The following is a 14254-nucleotide window of genomic DNA, read 5'->3' on the forward strand; positions in this document are numbered from 1 at the left end:
AGTGGGAGGTGATCTGTGGAAGCTGTTTGTAAACAGATGATGTCACCCGTGGGCCTGCCTCTCCCACAAGTGACACGTGTTGAAACAACAGGCCCTGGGACGTGGTGGCGCGTGAGGCGGGAAGGAGGCACCGCCTGACTCACGACCGACTGGAAAGCCAACTGAGGGTTGGGGATGACCCTTAAGCAGGAAGCTGAGGCCTGAGTTTTGGGAAAGAAAGACGAGAGACACGTGAATCTGAATGGAAGTGCACACCCTTGTACGAGAGGCACGTTGATATTGATCAAGTGGCTGACCCCGGATGGTGGTACCGCCAGGCTCTCGTACCCCAGCAGGCCACCACAGGGAGGCTTTGATGAGAGAGATTTGGGCATTCCAACAAGAGTTTGATTGTAGACACCTAGAAAGCTACTTGGGATGGGCTAGAGCTCTCTGCTCGTGGTTCTAGAGCTTTCCTCATTTCCAGCAGCAGGTGCGCTGTAGGCATGGCACAGGGTTCCCTCCGAGGTGGGAGCAGTCACCCCTCAGAGTGCTGGAGCTTAGGGGGAATTTGGCAACGTGAAGTCCTACTCAGAGGTGGTCACCCAGTACACAGTGGCAGGCAGAATCAAGTTTATCAGGTGTCTATTCTTGTTGGTTAATATGTTATTCTTAATAAGATAGTGACAGTAATCTCGAATGTATTTTGTTCATGATGGCTCCAGTTTCAGCTTAAATTATGTTATTATAGTGGTAATAGTAACAACTGATATTTGTATAGAACTTAGCAGCTTATACGGTGTTTTCACAGATATCTATTACAATTCTGCAAGACAAGTATTATCATTTCATATAACAGATTGAGAGAGGCTCTGAGAGTTTAAGTGACCCACCCGAGGTTGTCCAGGCAACAAGTGACAGTCTTCGATTGGACGAGGCTTTCTAATGTCTCCCAAGAGAGCCAAGAACCTCCTCTTTGTAATCTAGACACCGTGATAATTGAATGTCACCGGATTAATTACTTAGGGATAATGCTGTGCTCGTCATTACACCCCTAGCCCCTAAAATGGTGCCAGGTACACATTAGAGGTCAATACATAAACGAATATTTGTTAGCACATCACATGTAAAGTATTGTGCTAAACAATTCGAGGGGATGCACAAAAGTAGTTCTTGACCTCAAGGAGTTTATAGTCTGATTTGAAAAACATGGCAAATGATCATACAAGGTATGAATGATATCACATGTAAGAAATAATGTCACATACAGATACATACAACACCTACAAATACATACAAACACAAGAAGTACCAGAACATGGCATAGACGATGGCTATAGGGACTCAACCGAATTGAGATGATCTGTTACAGGACTTCAAATGGGGACAAGTTACTTTGGGCTGAGTTGTTCACAAGACTTCATGGGAGGAGGGATCTGAGCTGGGTCTGAAGGGTGGAGACACTTCAGAGAGGCAGAGCTTCATGCGGTTACGCTTGATTCGACTCCATCAGATGCTGCTCCTGGTGAGACACAATGAGAAATGACACCCAGACCCTGGAGGTCTTGGGGCTGCAGGCAGACAGGAAAGTGAGCAAGAAAGATTATCTCACATGGTGAAAAGGGCTGTGACGACAATAAGGAAGACAGGGGTATAGAGATTAAGTGAAGGTGTATGGGGATTTTAAACGAAGACCGGGGAAGGAGTCTCTGAGGCAACATTTGAGCAGAAAAGGTGGGAACCATCCTGCAGAGAAGAAAAGCACATGGTTATGAGGTTCCTGCCTGGCTGGAAGCCTGAGGCTACAGATGTTTAAGAGATGTTACTTTGGGCCCATTAGGGACTTTGTTTCTTAGGGAAAATGCTTGGAATTCCAGCTGCTTGGCGCACAGATTTGGTAGTGAGATCGATCGTGAATTATGAACTGGGCATAATTTCACTCAATCTTCACAACTCTCCCGCAAGGTAGCCTTTTCCCCACACTTTTAAAGGATAAGAAACCTGAGATGTAGAGCTGTTAGGTCCCAAGTTTTCACAACTTGTGATTGGCGAACAGGGTTTTGAACTGGGTGTGTCTGATTCTAAAACCACTGTTCTGAACACTGGGCTATAATATGCATTTCTGGGAAGACGGGGAGAAGTTTCAAGCTTAGACAGAGGGATGAGGAAGGATACCCAAGGGGGAGGTAGTGGTGTAGAAAGGCCATTCTCAGAGAGGGAGAGAGGAGGGCAGATTATGGATGGTTTTGAGAGCCAAACCAAGGAGCTGAAATTGTATTATGTTTGTGGATGTGATGGTAGGAAAATAAGTACTTTAGAAAGAAGTTTTGAAAGAAGTGCTTTAGAAAGATAGAAGTTGGTCTGTATAACACCTATAGTACTCTCTTAGATGACCCTAAGTTTAATTAGGCAGCGATGATTAGGATGCTCTAGACTAGAGGAAGAAGTGAATGGAGAGAATACACAATGAGGAGACACAATGGTCCAGGCTTGAAATGGGAATCTGAACTCAGTACATGGCAGTGAGTAAGGAAAGGAAATGACATACATGAAAAGCATTTATTCAGAAGGAAGAATAGACAGAACTGGGTGATGTATTGGGCCTGAGGAAAAGGAAGCAGTTGGGTGTTTCTGAGATTTTGTGCCTGGTGACGGGGAAATGAAGATACCATTGACGAAACAGAGATGTCAGGAGAAAAAAACTGGTGTGGAGAGGAAGAGGGCAAGTTCAGCTCAAGACACATGGAATTTGAGGTACTGGCAAGACATGACCATGAGACAGGACATGGGGCTGGGACTCCAGACAGACCCTTGAAAATTTAGATAAACACATAGCAATAAGTCATGTAGACGTTCGAGTCAAATCCTTGGGAATGGATATGGTCCCACCTAGTCTGTGAAAGTGATTGAGAGACTTGGCCTGCCTTTGCTCACTGCAGTAACCTCATGGTGAAAAATAGAGACTGGGACATCAAAGGCACTTAATAAATATATGAATGAATGAATGGATGAATGAATGAGTGAATGGGCATAACAGAAAGTCAAGATTAAATTGAAGAAGACATTGGGCAGTTAGGAAGAAGTGGAGTTCCAAGTGAAGAGGGCAAAGATGATGAAGTCGGAGAAACTACCCAATGATTTGGACTAGATAAGGCTCTTTTGGGGTCTCAGGTTCTAGAAATTCAGGCGGAAGAGAGCCAGGATCGTGCAGAACTGCAGAAGCTAAACGATGTCACGCAAATCAAATTAGTCACACAGGTTCTTCCTTCCCTTTACATGATCCATCTTGGTTTCTTTAAACCATCAAACAGTTATAGTAGGAGATTGCATCTGGCGGGATAGCAGTTTCATTTTAACCGGGTGGAACAGGTTGGACAGGAACACTGGCATTCATGGTTAGTAAGGACAACATCCTCTTTTCTTTGGATGACTCTGCAGCAGCTCAGAGTGAGCTGGCTCTGCTAAATCTGAAATATGCCAGCTGGCCTCAGAATGTGTCCAATCTAGAAAAGCAAGTGTCCCCTCGTCTCTTACAGACATTGCATCAGGGCAAGAGCTATGGCTCCTAACGTGTCTCATTTAATGCTCTATCTCATTCTTAAGGAGATACTCGTTCAATTGCCAATAATGGAGCCGCATCAGCTTGGCATGCTTGGAAACTTCTGTGTTCAAAGGCCATTCTCTGTGTATAAAGTGTGATTACACACACCTGAAAGTCAGAAACTAACCTCCTTTCTCCACCCCCCCCTCCCCTTGGTGATTTTCTGTTCATTTATAACTCAAATCTCTCATTAACTAAAAACTTATTGATCAGTTCTGTATGAAACAAGCAAGTAACTCTTCTCCAGTAGTCTCGAGGGAGAATGAGTAAAATGTCATAATACAGTGTAATTTGATAAATGCTTGAAGTCAGCACACACATGAAGCCAGCTCCACAGAGAGGGGGCCACTCATCCAGCTGAGGCAAAAGGTGTTGTTTGAACTTAGTCCTTAAGAAGACCTGGGAGTTGGCCAGGCTGGGAAGATAGAAAAAAATGTTTCAGTTAAAGCAAACAGCCTTAAGTGCAAAGGTCAGAGAGATGAGTACGTATTTTGTAGCAAACAATTTTGCGTGTCTGGTGCACAAGGAAGCTAAGGCAGGTGAGATTATACAGCTGGTCAGGGAATAGATAAGGCAGGACCTTGTGCACCTACCCACAGCTCCTGGAACTTTATCCTGGAGGCATGGTGAGCCATGACATTTTGGCGCTCGTTACGTCTCTCTCCCATGTTTTCAATCAGACTAAAGTTACCTTAGCTTAAAAATGGGGGCGTTAACTTCATCTCCAGTTACTATGCTCACCGATCTTCTCTCTTAGTCTCTTCCCTAAACTTCAAAGAGTGCCATTCATTGTTTTATCCTTTACTTAAATCTTCCTAATCCCTCTGGAATTGTCCCATATGCCTGCTGATCTTTTTTTCAATATATATATTGATTTCAGAGTGGAAGGGAGAGGGAGAGCGAGAAACATCAATGCTGAGAGAGAATCATTGATCAGCTGCCTCCTGCACGCCCCCCACTAGGATCCAGCCCACAACCCAGGTATGTGCCCTTGACCAGAATCGAACCTGGGACCCTTCAGTCCGAAGGCCGATGCTCTATCCACTGAGCCAAATCAGCTAGGGCCTGCCTGATGATCTTACTCCAGTAGCCAAGTCATCTCTCAGGCATTGCATCCAATGGTCTTTCTTCATTCCCAGGATCCTAGCTGTCGGTGCAGCGTTGCCCACTGTTGGTTAGCTTCTGCCCCTCTCTTTGTGATACTGCACTCCCCTCGGTGTGTTCTGTCTGATTCTTCGGACTTTTTCTTTTATATTTTCTTCTCTGCTATTCTCTTTCCTAGCTAGACTTCTAAATCTGTACATAACTTAGGTTCAGCCCATAGCTGTCTGACTTGCTATTTTTAGAGAAATCACCTTCGTTTACTCATTCCTCATACTTTTATTGAGGGCCAGCTGGTTCTTTAACCTGAAAATTCTTGGTAGTCTAATCCTACCTTTTATAGAATATGTTGACTTTCACTGAAGATGAACTCATAATTCAAAATTACAAAACACGCAAGAAAACAATACAACATGAATTCATCTTCAGTGGAACTTTATTGTGGGTATCCTATGTAGCTTATGCTGAAGACAAGTCCCTCTAGATCAGTGGTTCTCAACCTTCCTAATGCCGCGACCCTTTAATACAGTTCCTCGCGTTGTGGTGACCCCCAACCATAAAATTATTTTCGTTGTTACTTCATAACTGTAATTTTGCTACTGTTATGAATCGTAATGTAAATATCTGATATGCAGGATGTATTTTCATTGTTACAAATTGAACATAATTAAAGCATAGTGATTAATCACAAAAACAATATGTAATTATATATGTATTTTCCGATGGTCTTAGGCGACCCCTGTGAAAGTATATTCTGGATGAACAGCAAACCGATGTGAGGCACAGACCTTTGGTTATTAATTTTAAAGTTTATTTTCTCCCCACTCCTCATGAGCCCACACTCAGCCAGACAAGCTTCCTTGTGTCGTATGGTAACTTTTCTGGTCCACCTTTTTCACTAAGGATGTCTCCTTTATTGTATCTAGTGCTGTCTCTTTCTCTTCAGGACATTCGACCTCCAATCTCAAACCCCAGAAAAGGACTGTTCTGGTTTTGGTTTTCAAGTCTTCCTTCAATTATGGAACTTGGGAATTTTTCTTACTTGCTTGCAAGCATAGGTATGAATCAAAAGAATATTTACTGTATTTTATCTAACACTTGAGATAGTTATAGCATAAAGATTTTAAAGTTATCTAATAAACAATATGGCCAGAACCAGTAGTTGGTTCTTTGAAATTTCCTGTCTGTCTCAGCGGTGCCGAGGGAAATCTAGGGAAATAATGTTTGCTCTTCTTGGGGCCAAGTCTGCCCTGGCAACTATTGTGGAAGGAGCAGTGGTACTTGATTCAAAAGAACCTCAAAGGGAAGCCAAACCCAGGGACCAACTGTTGATTCTCATTCCATTCTTAAGCCAGGCAGATTTCTTATACAACTGCTAGACTCTAAGACTCTTGAGGACAGTGGTTGGGCTCTATATGTCTTGGTGTTTCCCTGTCCACTCAGCACTATGACTTGAATATAGGAATTATTAAAAAACAATTGTTGATTGATTGTTGACAGCATAAACGCTATAATTTAATCCTTGCTTTGTACTTGTACTCATCAGAAATTACATTAAGGTGTGGCGCATTCTTAGTCCAAAGCAGCAAATTAATCCTACACTCCACCCAGTTCAGAAACGTATAAAAAATGCATGGACTCATTTCTGACATTATATCCATTCCTCATCGAATTCACAATTAATAATAAAGTAGAAATGATGCACGTACTACCTGTTTAGTTAAATATATGTATTAGGGTAAATAGTCCAAAATTCACAGTATCTCTAACTTTTGAAAGGATTATTAGGGAGCGTGTAGTAGGATTGCTCATTTAATGTATGAGCAAAGTCCCTTTTCTAATAACCTGCCTCACAGGATAGTTTATTTCATTTTGGAAATTTTAATTTGTTAGAAAATCTTTGTATTAAGTTTTTAATGTTTATGTAACTTTTAAAAATTATTGAATAATTGTGTTCACTGTAGAAATATATAAATATAAATAAATGAAAATGAAGCAACTCATAATTCTACCATCAACCACACTCATTTTTCCACCTGGTCGTGTATTTCTCCAGATCTTTCTCTATGCAAACTTTCTTTTCTTTTAACAAATTCAGATTACGAATGCTATTTTTTATTTGAACTTTTCACCCAATGGTATATTATAGCATGTTTTCATGACAATAAACACTCATTCACATCATATTTTTCATGCCAGAGTAGTTTTCCATTTTATGGATAGTTCACTGCTTATTTAACCAACTCTTTATGCTGGGCACTGTCTTGCTTTGATTTGTTACTATAATTAAATATGCTATAATGCACTTCATTTATTCATTCAACAAATATTTACCAAGCACCTTAACTGTGCCTAGCACTATACTAGGTGCTGCGGGTTCAGAATGGGGGATAGAGTTCCTGCCCTCACGTTAACCTCTGGAGGGGGACAGGGAGATTGAAAATAAACAAACAGACCACAGATAAGATATTCACAAATAGTGTTAATCATTGTGAAGACAACAAAGCAAGGTAATGAGATGGAAAGTGATAGGGTCGAGTCTGTAATTTAGGCAGGGGAGATGTACGTGCCACATAGCCACAGGGTGAACCTTAGATGAACCTATAGGAGTGGAATTGCTACATTTTGTAGTAAGCCCTCCTCCCACCAGGGTGTAGAGGGTTCTTCTACTCTTTGGCCCTAATTTCAAATCTGCACAAACAGAGATAGAATAGGGTAGTCAGTCTCAATTACCCAACATTCAGATAAAACAAAACAAAACATTTTGTTGATATTATTTCATTCCCTGCCCCCCACCCTGCACTGCACCCCAAGTCAACATACATACACACTAACATTTTTTTTCTGGACCATTTTTAAAGCAAAGCCCACACTTCACATTCCCCGCCCCCCCACCATACATGCCAGAGTATGTATCTTGAATACATGAGCATTTCTCTTTCTTCCATGACTTCAATGTCATTACTATTCCTAACAATTAACAATATTTCTTTAAATCATATGGCACCTCACTCATGGTCACATTTCCACAAATGTCTAAAAAATGTGGCTTTAAAGTTGGTCTTTTGAATCAGGATGCAAACAAGGACCACACATTTGATTGCTATGTCTCTTAAATTTCTTCTAATCTGTAGCAGTCACCCTCCTCTTTCACATTATTTACTTTTTTTAACTTTATTTTTTATTGTTTATACTATTATAGATGTCCCTACCCTCCCTACCTTTGTCCACCTCCACCCAGGCCACGCCCACCCTTCCCTCTGGCCCTCACCACACTGTTGTATGTGCCTATGGGTTTTGCATATGTTCTTTGGCTAATGCCTTCACTTTCTCTCATCCAGTCCCACCTTCTCCCCCACCCCTCTGATAGCTGTCAGTCTGTTTCATGAATCCATGCCTCTGTTTCTATAAAGCTTCTGCACACCAAAAGAAACCATCAACAAAATAAAAAGAAAACCCACTGTATGGGAGAACATATTTGCCAATGAGACACTCAACTCAACACCAGGAAGACAAACAATCCAATTAAAAAATAGGCAAAGGACCTGAATAGATGCATCTCCAAAGAGGATATACAAATGGCCAACAGACGTATGAAAAAAATGCTCAGCTTCGCTAATCATCAGAGAGATGCAAATTAAAACCACAATGAGGTATCATCTCACACCTGCCAGAATGATTGCCATCAATAAATCAACAAACAACAAGTGCTGGTGAGGATGTGCAAAAAGGAACCCTCGTGCACTGCTGGTGGGAATGCAGACTGGTGCAGCCACTGTGGAAAACAGCAGTATGGAGCCTCAAAAAATTAAAAATGGAACTGCAGCTTGATCCAGCAATCCCACTTCTGGGAATATATCCTAAGAATCCCAAAACACCAATTCGAAAGCATATATGCACTCCTACGTTCATAGCAACATTATTTACAATAGCCAAGATCTGGAAACATCATTTACTTTTTAAAGAAACAGATTATTCAGCTTGAAGAATTTCTCATATTTTGATCTCATTGGATTGCTTCTTCCTGGTGTCATTTAACTTTCTTGTGATATCCTTATATTCCCCAGTATTTCTTATAAACTGGTCATCAGATCTGGAAGCTTGAATTAAATTCAAGTGTGTGTGTGTGTGTGTGTGTGTGTGAGAGAGAGAGAGAGAGAGAGAGAGAGAGAGAGAGAGAGAGAGAGAGAGAGAGAGAGAGAGAGAGAGAGAGAGAGAGAGAGAGAGAGAGAGAGAGAGAGAGAAACATCGATGTGAGACAGAAACATCAATTAGTTGCCTCCCATATGTGCTCTATCGGGGGATTAAACCCGCAACCTTTTGGTGTACAGGATGACGCTCCAACCAACTGAGCCACCTGACCACAAGGATAACCATTTTTTTTTTAAAAGGAAGTGTCATTATGAACTCATGGATTTTTCTATTTTTTGATGCGTCTTGCTCAACTGCAACGATTATTGCTTTTGATTTTCAAATTTTCCTTTTTTTAAGCTTCCTGCGGGGATTAAACCCGCAACCTTTGGGTGTACAGGATGACGCTCCAACCAACTGAGCCACCTGACCACAAGGATAACCATTTTTTTTTTAAAAGGAAGTGTCATTATGAACTCATGGATTTTTCTATTTTTTGATGCGTCTTGCTCAACTGCAACGATTATTGCTTTTGATTTTCAAATTTTCCTTTTTTTAAGCTTCCTGTGTCTTTTTTGACACAGCCTCTGCCATAGCTTCTTTGCTTTCTAGTAAAATAAGGGCCATCCTGTGCATCGCCTGCCTCAGATCTAGCCTCAAGCATTTCTCTAAGGACTCCTGCTTTCTTTGAGTGGGACATGGTATTTAGAAACCATAATATGGGCAGCATGGATGAAAAATACTACTAAGCTTTTATTGCTGCAAGGTATCCTCATAGACAACACCAGGAAATCCATTTTTTAAAGAAAAATATCATGAATGAAAAATGATATTTCCATTTAAATTAACATTTTGGGATATATCCTTCCTTTATATTATTTCTGAACTTTTCCCTCTTACATGGAAAATTTTGGCCTTTTTTTTGTTTTATCTTGCAATATAGCAATAACATTTTCCAAATGCGAATGCCACTATTACTACTATTAATAAGACCATCCAATGCTATGTAAGGTTTCTTTGAAACTTTTTTTGTCCTTGGAATAGAGATGTAGTCAGAATACTGCTTTAAAACGACTTGAAATAACTCTTTTCTCATTGTAGTTATATTACCTACTTCATATACAGTTACATACATTTATTAGTTTGTTTTCACTGTTTAGAAATTTTTAAATTTAATACTTTTGTTTTTATTCATGTGTTAAAAATTTACATTATTCTGAAGTCAAAACTCTAAAACAAAGTCCAGCATTTTTTCCTGTCCCATCTCTTTCATACATAGTCATTTTTATCAATTTGGAGTTTAGCCCACAGTTTCTTTAACTCTTTTTTAAAAAAAATATTTTATTGATTTTTTACAGAGAGGAAGGCAGAGGGATAGAGAGTTAGAAACATCGATCAGCTGCCTCCTGCACACTCCCCACTGGGGATGTGCCCGTAACCAAGGTACATGCCCTTGACCGGAATCGAACCTGGGACCCTTCAATCCGCAGTCCAACGCTCTATCCACTGAGCCAAACCTGTTAGGGCCAGTTTCTTTAACTCTTAATCTGATTTTCAGCACCGCTGTGTAGGCAGACACGGATTATTATTGTTATTGTCTCCATAAGAGAGGAAGCTGCATTGCTCTGTTTAAGCTTAGAGCACTGGATTCCCATCCCGGGTTCCTTCCCTTGTCCCACACCACCCCCTACAGACAACCTAAAGAATTACATCAAGGAGATACAGCCATCTGGTCACCCTTTGCTAGACATCAACCTAAACAGACTGCTTGCTTCAGTGGATTACTCCACCTACTCTAGAATTATGTGAAATAAGTATGCCAATTATTTCTGGACTCCAAGTGACGCTTAGTGTCTGGAGCTAGAAAAGCACATAGGTAAATACTGGTATGTGTGAGTGTGTGTGTGTGTGTGTGTGTGTGTGTGTGTGTGTGTGTGTTGTTAGGGAAACAAATTACCGCCTAGAGGAGGGGTGGGCAACCTTTTTGTGAGTGCATGCCAAAACCAGCAAAATCTCTGACTCAAAATTCTTCTGCGTGCCAACCCTAATTTTTTGAGAACATGTTATGCCTACTTGATATCTCTTAAGGTGTACATATGTGTGAAGAACCTTGAAGAAATAATAAAATTCATTCAAGCGACAAAAACACAGTATATGATGATGAAAAATACATTTATTTTTTAATGTATACATGTACACTGATAGTCCGACAGAAAACTTTATGACTCCGTTTGATATTATCAGTGGGACTTCTGCTGCTGCATCACTGATGACAGAGATTTTACATCAGGTTTATATTTCATGACCTTCAGAGATATGCACGAGCTACTACTTTCATCCGTCAGGCTACTCCTATTACGAGACTTAACAAAATTCATCACTGAGAACAAAGATTCACAAGCGTATGTGGATGAAACCAAAACACTGGTCGGATCTAGGAAGGCAGGGAGAGTTAAGGCAGAGGCATAGAAATTGCTCTTCCCCTCTCTCGTCAATCCATGTCTATGGTCTTTAAGATAACTTGTTATGTAAAATTATTTATTTATCTAAGATGCAACTACACTGAATTTATCTGAAAAATAAAAAAGTCGATATTAAGAAAAAAATTGTAAATGGAAGATTATAAGAGAGGGTTTTGCGTGCCAAGCAAAAGTTACTGGTGTGCCATGTTTGGCACGCGTGCCAGGGGTTGCCCACCCCTGGCCTAGAGCTATCATTTTCTGCTAACAACTGCCTAGTGATGTGGAACTGAGGTTCACGTGGTATTCATGGCATCACCCTTCAGGCAAATGTGGGACCATTTACAAGAGGAAAGCAGTTTTGAAATTATTGGTGACAGTTCAGAAAACCACATAGCAGAGCCTGTTAAGTCCCAATTGTAGTTTGGGAACATTTAACAATAAAATCTCATAAAGTGATCCATGAGTTTAAAATGCCTGTAGGTTTAGCTTTTTTCTTTCTAATTTAATGTAATTTTAAGTTGTATTGACAACTAGGAAGAAAATAGAGACTACGAATTTCCTAACTGGGAGAGTGCACAAGTATGAGAGAGTAAAATCCTAAGGTATTATCACCAAAGGGTTTCTTCCTAACCCCCTAGCCCCACCCTCCTCACTCTCTAGAGAACTGGCCTGGGGAGGGAGGGAGAGAGAGAGAAACATCGATGTGAGAGAGAAACATTGATTGGTTCCCTCCCACATGCACCTGACCAGGGCTGTGATGGAACCTGGGAACTTGCAACCCAGGGACTGCCCTGACCGGGAATCCAACCAAGACCTTCCCGTGGCCGGTGTGGCTCCAACCCACTGAGCCACACCAGCCAGGGCTAACATTTGTTATTATTTTTACAACAACAACACCAGTGACCTTTTAACAACAATATCAGAGAACAGTGAGAGAAGCTCTGACAAGGAATCGAACCCACAACCTTTTGGTGTACCTGATGATATTCCAACAGATGGAGCCACTCAGCCAGGGTTATTGTTTGTTGATTTAAAAAAATAAACTTTTCAAACTTTGGGTACCTTTTGCCTCCTGGAGCTGCTAATTGCTTCATCAGCTGGGGCAGCTCCCCACTGATTTGGAAGCTAGCTGTCTCTGGGGCAAGGCTGAGGAACAGGGGCCACAGTTGGCCACTAGGTGTCTCTGGTCACTCCCGTAGACAGCTGCCAGAGACCTTAAAACCAGCTGATGTCGGCAGAGCTGCGGTTGTGGTAGATGTCTTATCTCTGTGCTTATCCGCCTTCTTGATTACTGTCTTTGACCCAGGTCTGCCTTTCCCTGGCCTCAGGGCCTCTGAACAGTCCTTGTGCTTTGGGGCCTATGTGGGTCCCTTTGGGTGGCTGTGGAGGCATATCCCAGCACAGAGGTTTGTGAGGTCTGGAAGCACAGATGCCTAGCCATCAGCACACAGGGCTCCAGCCAGCCTGCTGCTGGCCACCACGCCTGTCGAGGTTGCTCTGGTCCTGTTAGAGCTGGCAGCACAGCATCCTAAGTGCAAGTTAGTATCAGGGGTGGGCAGGGCAGGGACAGGCATTACAGAAATGTGAGTGTGGGGGAGGGGAATTGGACGCCTCAGGGCTCACTTTCCAGGGGAGGAGACAGGTAGATAAGCAAACACTCACAGGTGTGATAGTGGGACCCTGCTTCTGTACGGACACGGGGATCGGGGAGTGTGTGGAGGGCCAGGGAAGAAGAGATTTCATGGAGGCATAGACGTCTGGGCTAGGTCCAGCAGGATGTGGTCAGTTGATGGTATCACTTTGTCTAAAATCAGGGACAACCTCTCTTCCCCAGATGGGGTCCTATTGCAATTATGACCTATGTGGTTTGGAATCTTACTGATAGAAACTTAAAAAGCAACATTAAACACAGTGAGCTGGGCTAGAAGAAGGTAATTTAGAGAGAATTCTATTACTTTGAAGGAAATCAGGGTAGTATGTTTGTTGCATTGATTTCTAGCAAGTTGAGAAAATGTGTGATGATGATGTTTCCATGTCTGCAATGTGAGATAATGAGGGCTATTGGGAGGATTAACTGAAGAACCGTATGCCAAACAGCTGGGATCCTGCCTGGCTCATGAAAGTGCTAAGGAAATATTTAATCTTATAATTATTTTTATTCTTAAAACCAGCACCATTTCCCAGTTCCATGTTTCTCTTCTTTCCAATTTTCTCACATCAGATATTTTAGAGCCCAATGTCTCCCCTGCATCTACAACCTCTTCAGTTTTATCTCTCGTCATTGTTCCCCCAGATCCCCATTGAAGAAATTGAGTTAATAATCCTCCCATGGCCTCTCTTTCCTCCCCTGGTCTCTCAACCTCTTTTCCGGCCAGGCTTCCCATTCTTTGCCTCCCCAGTCCCTGGCTCGTGGTTGGGGACCCTGGAATCCCTTCTGGATTCTGATGGCGGAAGTCACCTCCAGCAGAGTCTAGGCTTGAGTTAGACCCTTTCCCACATCATGTTGTGGGGATCTTTTCCTTTCATTGGTGTGGGGCTGAAACCAGCACCCTTCCTCCTCCTGTCCCAACACAAAGTGTTCCCACAGGCCCTTTAGCAGGAAATGGAACTGCTGTGTTTTCTGGCCTAGAGTCAGGATCTGCCTCTTCCCCAAGGTAGTGGTGGCCTGAGAAACAGAGGGGAGGAGACACTCCCAGAGCAACCTGGGTTGGAACAAAGTCAAAGAGCCTCATGGTGCTGAGGAAACAAAGACTTTATTTTTTCACAGGGTCACACACAGGTGATGGGGTAGATGGTGCAGGTTCTGGCAGAGCTGGAGGTGGGCACGCTGTGGGGCCCTGGAGTGTGGAGAGAAGGAGCCACTGAGGCTCTCAGCTGCTCTCCAGAGACACCTCAGCGCCGGCCAAGGGCACAGATGCGGGTGCTGAGAGGGCACACACTAGGCAGAGGCTGGTCCCTGGAACTTTGTCTCCTCTCAAGT

At 42.3% G+C, this 14254-nt stretch overlaps 2 protein-coding genes across 2 annotated transcripts in view; both read right to left on the reverse strand.

The window, feature by feature from the left end:
- Positions 1-948: 948 nt before the first annotated feature.
- The window catches only part of LOC102246811 (late cornified envelope protein 3D-like), a 16843-nt gene continuing 3537 nt past the window's right edge, over positions 949-14254 (reverse strand). The window contains exons 3-4 of the mRNA XM_005880630.2: positions 12954-12960; positions 949-953 (exon numbers count right to left, since the gene is read on the reverse strand). The gene's annotated coding sequence lies outside the window, so the exon portion shown is untranslated. The remainder of the gene's footprint in view (positions 954-12953; positions 12961-14254) is intronic.
- The window catches only part of LOC102247425 (late cornified envelope protein 3D-like), an 18398-nt gene continuing 18152 nt past the window's right edge, over positions 14009-14254 (reverse strand). Inside the window, exon 3 of the mRNA XM_005880632.2 lies at positions 14009-14245. The gene's annotated coding sequence lies outside the window, so the exon portion shown is untranslated. The remainder of the gene's footprint in view (positions 14246-14254) is intronic.

Source organism: Myotis brandtii, unplaced genomic scaffold (assembly GCF_000412655.1).
Source record: "Myotis brandtii unplaced genomic scaffold, ASM41265v1 scaffold643, whole genome shotgun sequence".
NCBI classification, from domain to species: Eukaryota; Metazoa; Chordata; class Mammalia; order Chiroptera; family Vespertilionidae; genus Myotis; species Myotis brandtii.